This window comes from Marmota marmota, unplaced genomic scaffold (genome assembly GCF_001458135.2).
Source record: "Marmota marmota marmota unplaced genomic scaffold, marMar, whole genome shotgun sequence".
Taxonomy (NCBI): domain Eukaryota; kingdom Metazoa; phylum Chordata; class Mammalia; order Rodentia; family Sciuridae; genus Marmota; species Marmota marmota.
The window spans coordinates 3,610,107-3,621,516 of NW_026000019.1; positions in this window are offsets into that span (position 1 = coordinate 3,610,107).

The window sequence follows — 11,410 nt, forward strand, 5'->3', positions numbered from 1 at the left end:
CTATATCTATGTACTAACCAATTCATGAGTTGATAAGGAGCTATCCTGTGTCACTTTTAGTGGAAAATATGTTTATTTTGAAAATTTGTATAATGCCAGAATTTGGTATTACCCCTGATACACCCAGATGGATTTAAACAGAAATAAGGTAATTATGTTGATGTCCTACTGCACTGGGCTCTCTGGAATTTAACAACACAGTGAATAAGACTGGCTTACAAGTGGGCAACCTTGCTCAGCCGCATAACTACAATATGGAACCGCAAGTGGTGAGACAAAACTACAATTATACATGGTAAATTTAGGATTTAAAGTGGTGACTTCTTGAGAGAAGACAGCAAACAGTGGATCTGGGAGCAGCGAAGTTTCAGTTGTGTCGTCTCACTTGTAACACATTTTAAATGCAATCTGTTTAACCTAAAGTATTACTGTCTTTAGAAAATATATGCCTCTTTTCTAAGGCATTCTCTTATTCACTTGTAGGCAGCCTGCTGATGAGCTTCCAGGGGGAAAATTCTCACCTCACACAAAATAATATACTTTGGCATATTTTTATGCGTAGTTTCTCCTCTAACAAAAGATGACTGTTACCTTTTCTGTCTACTGTTATATGAACTCCTATTCAGGAAATGGCCATCTGCAAGGTCAAATGTAGCTCTATATACATAATCCACACAGCAAAATATCTCAATGTTTTTTCCATGTTCCTTGAAATAAGAACTTACTTACATAAGTACTAGTTAGTTTTTACTTTTGGGTTGTAGGAGACAGTTCTCCATGGGCCTAACATTTCTACCCATTTGCCAGTAGAAGCACTGATTGCTTTTGTTCTAGAATAATTTTTTAAGGGTGTTGTACAGCAAACAGCCTTGGAAATAAAGTGTCTTTCTCCACAGCAGAAGATAGACATGTTTGCTCTTCACTAGAAGAGATTCAAATTCCCTAAGCGTGGACTTTCTCTCTTGAAACACAAACCTATGAGCATGTAGCCTATATACCAGGGCTTCTGCCCATCACCTTGTGGAAATCTGGGCTTGTGGATACTGATGCTCTGACTACTATTACTAGTAGTGCACATTACTAAAAGTAATAAATGTCACTACTGCTGTGAGTTATAGCATATTTTGTTTCAGATTTAGGAGGCAGCATGTGCTTCCAGTATCCATGAGATTATAGTAGGTTAACTTGTTATCTTGAAGTGGTATACATCTCCAATACTTTACAACAAGTGAAGGTCATAAAGTAAGATATATTATTTTAAACACTGTGATATAGAATTAATTAATTAATGCTTTGATTTCAATCCATACTTCTAACATGTTACAAGCTCCTACTGATGGTTAAGTTGCTCTATGATAAGTTTAGAATACTACCAAGAAGTGCTTCATTATGATATGGTATGTGCATTTATTCAGTGTTATAGCAAGGGTAAAATTACATTTGCATAATGTATTACATAGATCTCCAAAGCCAGTACACTGCATTTTTTTTGGTCAAAAAGCTGCTACTTTTCAAAGCTTACCATTTTAATCTTGAGAGAAAAGTAATCTTTAAGTTTTGCAATTAAAATTTTTCAGATAGTTTCTGTCATAAATTTCTTCAATTATTTTCTTATATTTCATGTCCCTAAGAAATTGTGTTTTTCCCAAGTCATGTATCTGAAATACTCACGCTTAATAAAAAATCTGTTTGTTTAATGCATACATGTTTATATATTAAAATTAGATAATTTGTATGTGGTTCATTTTTATGAAACATTATTAATTTATGTTTATTAACATTTTATGTTTTAAATTTTTGGAGTATTCTTAAATCTTTAAGAAGTCTTGTTTCAACAGTGATTCTGAATAACTAATAGTTCATAATGTATGTACATCAGGCCTGAGGGCATAGCCTAGTGGTGTAGCACTTGCCTAGCATGCTCAAGGCCCTGGGTTTGATTCTCAGCACCATTAAAAAAAAAGAAAAAAAAGGATAGCATAATTATTATTCCATAAAATTAAAATTTTCATTCAGTACTTACATGAGGCTTTAAATCTGTTTTATTTCATACTATAAATTAGTAAAAGTAATCAGCATAATACTTTTGTTATTATATTCAGAATTTCAAATTACTTAAAAATATAAATGCAGTGAAACATAATAGTGTCCTTCAATGTGAAAGTTTAGTGGATTTTAATGTTAATTTACAATGGTTGACATCTGATAATTATAATGTCAATAGTGAGAAACATACTTGAGGTTAATGAATTAAATGTATTTCATTTCTTCTTCTTTTTTCTTTAATGCCCATCTTTTTTTTTTTTTTGGAAGGTGCTGGAAACTGAACCCAGGGCCTTTTGCATGCGAGGCAGGTACTCTACCAACTGAGCTATATTCCCATCCCTATGCCCAACCTTTTATGCCCAACTCTTGTCCCAGATATATATCTTGCTCTGGAACTTTGACCTAATTAACTCTTTTTGCTTCTGTGTCCTCATTTGTATGGGTAACAAATTAGCCAAACTCGGAAATAAGGCAAGGGAAGACATTAGGATTTTTGTCATCACACTAGAGTTTGGTGAAACAGGCTCATTCAAAGATTATTTTGTCGTCTAGTACAGGGGTTAGCAAATTGTGACCCACAAGAAATTCAGCCCAAGACATAAAGTTTTTTTCAGTTCTTGAACTAAGAATTGTAAAAAAGGAGTGAGGGAGATTAGTATGTGACAGAGACTTCATGTGGCATACAATACTAAAATATTTATTATCTGGCTCTTTATAGGAAAGTTTGTCCACTCCTGCACTGGGGGAATGAACCTTTGTTTGATTTAGTGTGTACTGTTGACTAGGATTCACATACAGTGAAGGTGAGTAATAATTTGTAGATAGATAAGTTGCAAATGATTTTTGTCCATTGGAGACATAATTTATTTCTGTCTGGTAAAAAAACAAAACAAAACAAAACCCTAAATACTATTGTGTTACTCTTCAGGACATTAGTTTGTCTATCACTTAGTAATAATATTTCAGTATTTTTTTAATTGACTATAAATACTTCAGTCTCTTTCAGTCTCTTTTTAAATAGCTTTGCTATTCCACTGTTTTTCTCATTAATGAATAAAATAGGTTAGTTGACATGCATTTATTCTTATGTATACAATTGAATCATATTTTTACTTTTAGAAATTTAAGCCTTAACAATAAAGGGAGAATCACCTCTTTTCTATTTATTTACCAGCTCTTACAGGGTTTTAATACAACATAATTTTGGATAAATAAATGTGGATTTTTCCTATATTGCTCATCTTACAGTCTAGATGTTTCCTTAATAGAATCCCAGTTAAGGCCCTCTTTGGGTTATTCCATTTTCTCCATTTTTTGTGAAGTTTTAGGTTCTTAGCAAAATTATTGAGAAAGTACAGGGATTTCCCATATACTCCCAGCCCTGACACATGCAGAGCCTCCACCATTGAAAACATCCCAAGCTACATGGTACATTTGTTACATTTGATGAACCTACATTGACAAGTCTTAAGTACTGAAACTATGAGATTTGTATTTGGGTTCCTCTTGGTGTTCTCCATTTTTAAAAATTATGTTGTCTGCAACCATGCGTCCTTGTAGCTAGTGCTCATTTGTTCATGCCAGAAGATTGTATATTCATCCAGAGACAGATGTGCTTTTTCTTTCTTGTTTTAATTATTATTGTTATTGCATGATTTAAGTAAGCAGCATATAAGCAGATAAAATCAGAGCAGGAAGAGATTTAGTTTAGTGAAGACCAAATTGAATATTTTGGAAAGATACAACGAAGGTGAATTGCTCAATAATTGCCATGCATACAAGTGTGAGTGAAGCATTCCCAACAGATTGGTGCCTTTGGCTGTGACTAGGCTTTTTCTTGGAAGTACCTAATTTTGAAAACACGTGTGTTCTATGGAAATCCCCTCTGTTAAATCTGAAAATCCTTATTCCTTATGGGTCAATAACAGTTACAAAGCTTATTACTTTTTGTGTGATATGATAATAACAAGGTAGTTACATTTTCCTCTTAAAAGGGGATTGGGGCTAACTGGGCTTACTTAGGGATTAAAAGTCCATTACCAGTTTTTCATCCTATAACCCATCAGTCCAAGAATCCAGAGTGTACTTTTGAGGCATTTGGAAGGCATGGGGGAGCAGGTGCATCTTTTATGCTGAGTAGCTGAGCTCTTTTTACCTAAATTAAGAACACAGACAATTACTGTAAATAGTCTAATGACCCACAACTATATTGAAATCCCACATTTGGAAAACAAAACTGGAAATAATTTTCATATTCAAATTATTTCTTTAAATTCTCATTTACTTTAAGTAATTCTTAATTGAAGAATTTTTCATATGGGTATCAAGTCAAAAACAGGTGATAAAGCTGAAACCAAAAGAACAGATTCACCCTTGAGAGAAAAAAGTATTTTTATGACTCCTCACTTTGTTACTGACCATATTGAACAAGATGACTTGCAGACTAATATGGAGAATAATACTTATAAGCATAGAATTATTAGGACAGATGTTTTGTTGATTAATTTTTAATCTCAGTTTTCATGACTATTGCATAATTCCTATCTTTATAGGAAATTTCCATTATCAACACCATTGGAACAATACACCTGTTTGTTGTTAGACACAAATATAGAAACCCTAAAATCTTTACATTTCCTTCTAGGTGCTAGAGACTCCTCCATCAAAATAGTGGACTTTTAAATATAAAAATGGATATCAATTTTATTGCATTGCTTATTCCCTAATCAATGTGTGAATGGGTTCATTTGTGAGCCTTAATCCAGGTTAGAAAGCACAATTAAAGAAGACATTCTTTGAATCTGTGAAGGACCAGAGAAATTTAACCAAGTGAAGTTTAAGATGATAACATTTCAGGCAGAAGGAACAATGAATATATATATATATATATATATATACACACACACACACACACACACACACACACACACACACACAGATATTTGAAATGTTTTAGTCAGTTATAAGTAATATTCTAATATTATGGGGAATGTAGTATGATATTGAGATGGGGGAATGGAGGATAGGCTAGAGGTGAGACTGAAGTAAGGAACTGTATTATGAAGGATGATATATGACATAGGAAGAAGTTTGGAAATTAGAAGCACAAGAGAGGGCTCAAAATTTCAGTTCAGAAAATTCTGGCAAAATATGAGTGAATCGCAATTTAGCACTATGAGTCTCAGAGAGGGAACCAGTTAGGAAAGACTTTGGAAAGGCAGATGAAGTGATAAGGCCCTGGATTGTAGTGGTGTAGTGTTGACAGGAATACGTTGAACATTCACCTGTACCTAACAATTAATTAGATGTAAAATGGGAAAAGAAATGTTAAAATAATTTCCTGATTTTTTTATTTAGACATATGGGTAATAAGAGGAATACTAGAGGATTAACAAAGGTGTTATGGCCTGGAATATAAGATGGTCAAATAATTTTTAAGTATGAAAATTCGAGATGTTCATGTAATAGCCAGGTGATATCCATCTTGATGGGGCAAACTTTTGGTCACATCCCTTGAATGTTTCCAGGAGGGTCCCTAACAATGTTGTCCCATGTTGATATACTTTTGTAAAACTTTCAGAAGTCATGTATGTTAAACACAGTTGTATAAGACCACTGCCCCATTCTGCTCTCATTTTCCTCCACCACCCTGCACCTCTTGATAGTAGCTGGTTGTGCTTTGAGGATCCAGCTGAGAGGTGAAGATAATACACTATTTCAGGAGTAGAAAAACATTACTTGGGGAGTTAACAACCACTTCCCTATATAATTAAGTTTCCAGCCATCCTGGTTCAGAAACAGCCTTTAGGAACACTTATACTACCTGCCATGCTAACTCATCTGACATTGTGATACACAGTGCCACATGTTCCAAGACACCTGGAATAGGAAGGATGTGGGTAATGGAGAAGAAACCAAGTTTGAAAGGTATGGCAATGCAAATGGTGCTGTGGAATGCTCTTCCAATCATGCAGATGGTGTTGTAAGTGGAGAACTTAGCTTTTACTAATGTTTTGTCAAAACAGAATTTCTTTTTGTTTATGAACTTAGCTGATAATGAGCTATAGAACTCTAAATTACTATTTTTATTTTTTGAAGTTATTTGTGGAAATGAACTTTATCTTTTATCTAAATTCTGACAAATACCTGTAATAGTATCACACATACCAAGTTCATCTGGGTGAAAAAGTCTCATGTTATTTGTATTTTAAATATCCACACTAAAAATCATATTTGATCAATCATGTCCAGTGCATGACTGATTCATAATTTTAAATTCTTTATAATATTACAAATTAATCAAGGGAAATAAAGTAAACAACAGCGGTGTGGTAGATGTTTAATTAATGAAAATGGTGTATTACCTTTTGGCTTCTGTGATGCTGTGGTCTTTATCAACCTTTTAATATTTGTGATTATTCATCCTCATTTGATGTATGAATTCATTTTTTTTTTCTTGTTTTTCCAGTACTGGGGATTGAACCCAGGGCTTCATACATGTTAGGCAAGTACTCTACCACAGAGCTGCACCCCTTGCCAGATGTGTTTACCTTTTAAAACTCAATTTTGCGTTCAGAATTTTACATTACTTTTTCCTAAAGGGGCCTCCATATTGTATAATTCTCACAACACACAGGGCCTATATCATTCCATGAGAAAAAATATACATACTGGGAGATTGAGGGGTGTGGATGCCTTCAGGAGACTGTGGGGAGCCACATCAGAAGGAGAAGAGAAACGGAAACCTAAAACTGAGAAACTAAGGAGCAGATAGATGGAGAAAGAAGAGGGAATCCCTGAAGCAAAGGGAAAGGGAGCTTCTAGGGAAGGAAGTCACTAGTGGAAGACGGCCTCACAGGGACCTTGTTATTAAATTTTAGGAAGGAAGTGATTTGTCCTGTTAAAAGCCCCAGAATGGTCACAATGAGTTGACTAAGAATTGGTCCCTGAATTTAATCCCCCAAAGGCATAGCAATTTCAGTGAAAAAGATGGGAGCCATTGACAAAAGTCCCACCTGTATTAAGTTCATAATGAATTTAAGATGAACAAGTCAATACTGACCACGCAGAAAATTGGTCTGATACTTGATTGTGAAGAGTTTAAATTAGGACAGTTTGAGCACTAAGCATGAGAGAGAGGGAGAGGGAGAGGGACAGGGAGAGAGAGAGAGAGAGAGAGAGAGAGGGAGAGGGAGGGAGGAAGAGGGAAAGAGAGAGGGGGAGAGGGGAAGGGGGAGGGAGGAGGGAGAGAGAGAAAACGAACACCTTTTTGTTCAAAAGTGGGACATTTGAGCATTTTTAACTGCTAATAGATTGAAAGAGAAGGTTATGTTCACTTAAGGTGGAATTTGCACTTCTTTTACATCCCTCAAAACCACAGGACATGGGTAGCAGTTACAACTCTACTTGTTAAATGGAATGCCTTTCACCATTCTGCCTTTTAACAAGAGATCCCTCTTAGTTTTTGCATTATTCTCCTATTCTTCCAGGGCTGAAATCTTTTGTCCTGCCAACTACAAAACCATTATTCTTTGCATTGCTTTTTTCCTAGTCAGACCTCTTGACTGGGCTCTGGGCTGGGTGTCCTGGGCTTGCAGATGTTTCCTTCCCACCTCTTGCTCTCTTCTCTGCTAGATGACCACTATTTTTTTTTCTCCCATTGAGTCATTCTTTCTCTTTTCTGTCTCAGTGGATGCTACTTTAAGTTGTTCATGTTCCACTAGTTATATGTTAATATAAAGTGATAAGAATATCAATATTCATATGTACATGTCTTGAAATGATCATTATGCTGTAGCTATTTAGGTTACATATGTTATAGGGAGAGGAAACTACTTTTCCTTTGAGAAAATACTTTGAACTATAAGCTGCAGTACAAATGTTGCTGTCTTTTCAGTCCATGGTTTACTTACAGACTTTACAAGATTTTTTGTGCTTTTCACATTGCTTACATCTGAAGTGCTAATTTAATGAGGATTCTTAAAAAGACAGTGGTTATTAAACATTTGTAAATATACAGTTATAGCCTTTAACTCCTAGTGAATTGAAATAAGTCGTTGATACTTATAAAACTGAAACTCAACTACAGAATTCATTAAATAGATGTATACATGGGTTCATATATACAGGCAACCTTAGGTTTCTCAATAAAGTTCTAAAGGTATTTAAAGCTACTATGCAATGATATTTATTTTCCACTGGCTTCTACTCCATAATATAAAATATTCCTTTGGGACAAAGGGTTTTCTCTTGCTTAAAACACAGTCAGGGTTCAAACTTTAACCTTTAAGTGTTAGGGTCTATTTATTCTTTCTTAAAAGACTACTAGCAAGAAGAAAAATATACAAAGGAATCTATAGAACTCTAGGACAAGAAACAAGACTTTAAAAGTACATTTTTAGTAGATTGATCATGAATTCAACCATTTAAAACTCTCCTAATGTGCTCTTGGTTTTTAACAATGGATTATGGCATGTTCCCATAAAAGATTCATATTCAAAAATTAAACCCTGTTTTGAATGATTAATTTTAAAATCATATTTTTTTCTGCTGAATGATAGACATTTTCTGTTTTTTTTTTTCCATTTAAGAAGAAAAAACAGTCTTGTGATTTTTGAATTCATGATATGTCTTTGAAGTAAACCTGATATATTTGGAAAGTGGAATAAAAACAAAAATATCATGCACAAAAATATTTACTTTTGAAAGACCTAAACTGACACTATAAAAAATTAAACAGTGTAATTCAAATCTATAAGAAATTCACGAGAAATACCCAGTATATCTAAATTAGTGAAATATGTAACTTTTTCTTATTATCAGCTTTTAAAAACAGCCATTTATTTATTGTATTTTATTTCTAAGTCATCATCATTCAGAACATTAATGATCCAAATATTACAAACTGTTTTCCTAAGTGCACAGAAGAAAAAAAAAGCACTAGAAGGATGAACCCACACTCTTTGTAAGGAGTTAATTGCTTCAAAATTCTTATTTGGGAAAATAGAAATGTTTTATGTAAAATATCTAGGAAGTTAATTAAACAATCACCACCCAAGGAAAAATATGAATCGAACAAGACAATTTTCATTTCTTAGAAATATTCATAGCTGACTTTAATCTAGATATAAATGTAAAGCATAAATATTTAATGGCTAAACAATAACCTGATTAAATTTCACTGGGTATTTTTTTTTTCATTACTGTTGAATTTTAAGCAAACTGAGGAGAAAAAATAGAATGTGGTTTTTTAAGAAAATAAGTTCTTTAAAAATGTTATTTACCATCTTCTATTATACTTTGAAACATATCAGTATTTGTTCATTTATTATTACAACTAATTATATCTTATATTTTAATATACTGTATAAATAGTAATTGTATATAAAATACAAAAAAAATTTCTGAAGTGACATAGTAAAGTAAATATATCAATACTTGTTTCTGATGGTTTCCCATTAAAAGCAGTGGCAAATATAACAAAACATAAAAGGATCATAGTCTATGTGAATATTCATATAATAATTGATTACTGCTGTGACACCATCCCATCTTTTTTATGTAGTTGTAAAAGGAGTTCACTTTAAATTACTGACATAACCATGAAATAAGTTACATGACTTTGTGGCTGGGAAGTAAATAAGGCCAATATTAGATATAACTGGGGTGAACTTGTTATTTAGGGACTGTGCAGGGAAGGATAGAGATAAAATCTTTGTAAAAAAATAAATAATAATAAAGGTGAGAAGACTAGTGATACTGAGACCAAACTGTAAGTTTTTGCTTTGAGAAGATATTTCTTTTTAAAATTTCCTTTGCACTTTAAGAATGAATCTCTTCAGTTTTCCAATAATGATTCAAATTGATTTATGTTTATGTTATCACTGTATGATTGGGAATACTGGCTAATCAGTTTTCATATAGACAAAAGGAAAGAATATTAAATCTAAATTTCAAGTCCTGGACAATGCATTTGAAATGTTCTTTAAATTCCAGAAAAGAAACATAGACTAATTCTACTAAAATTTATGGCCCAGAATGTTACTGTGCTTTAAAGGCCAAAATGCTACAAGGCTTTATTAAAAGGATGCTAAAAAGGAAAAAAAACACATTTATTAAACAAATGTTTAATTATTTATTAAATAAACATGTATCCTCATCAAGAATACTATGAATACATAAAGTTGCTACACCATAGAGATTCAGTAATATTGTAGAGAATAGTAACTAAAACAATGGAAGGTAGTGGAATGAACTGTACATATAGGATAAAAATAAAAACAGAAGCAAGATTGGGAAGATAAAGTAAGTTGGAGACTAGGTCACATCTGTAATGCCCTAAAGGTTTTAGATTTTTATAATGAATATTGGAAAAAAGAAAAAAAACAAAAAACTCTTGATTTTTGTTTTGAGACTGAAATAGATCATTTAAGACAAATATAAAAAGCTATATTTGTATAAACATAAAAGTCATTATTGATGAAATGATTAATATTTGATATACTCATTCAAAAGGATTTCAGAGAAATTTATGGATTGTAGCTCCACATGAATTATTAAAGAAGATAAGATTCTTTTAGAAATATTCCTTCTAACTTTAGATCTGAGCTAGTGGTAAGAGAATGTAAGTTGCATTAAAACATTCTGTGAGAACTGTCAGAAAATAAAAAAAAAACACAGCTGGAGGAAAAAAACAATAATTTGAAGGTTATTTCTACTTAAATACATTGCAATTTTATTGATGTTCTACTGCTTAGTTTAGCTTTTTAATGTAAGTGGTTCCTTTCTTAAAGTCAATGGAAGCATTTTAGAAAATGAGATTACAGAATCATTGAATATTAAAATACATTTTCAGGAATGTTAATATTATTATTCATCTTTTGAAAGTTAATCTTGAATGTTAAATTTCATTCATAGAATCACTGATTGATAGTAACTGATGGAATAAAAGCATGTAGAGGGAGACATGAACAGAATCACATGTGGAAGAGCTACAGCTGATATTTTTCTGAAAAATCTTCACTACCAAAAACCTTTAATTGCTTTCTTTTCTAATTTATTAAATTGGGAGATCTAGAATCATCGCTCAGGATGAGGAGTGAGTTGAGGAGATAAGAGAAAGGTATTGATATTGAAGGGCTTTGGTTGGATTTCTATTAGAGGTCATTTAACATTTAATTTTCCACAAACCATTTGACAACTGCTCTATTTTAGGTATTATCAAACACCTACTGCTTCTAGTGGTGAAGGTGATATTTGTGACTTCCTTCAGCATCATTAGGGAAAACGTGAGTGTCAATCATTAACCAAGTAATCTCACTCTATGATAATAAGACAGAAGTTACCAGCTATTTATATAGAGACA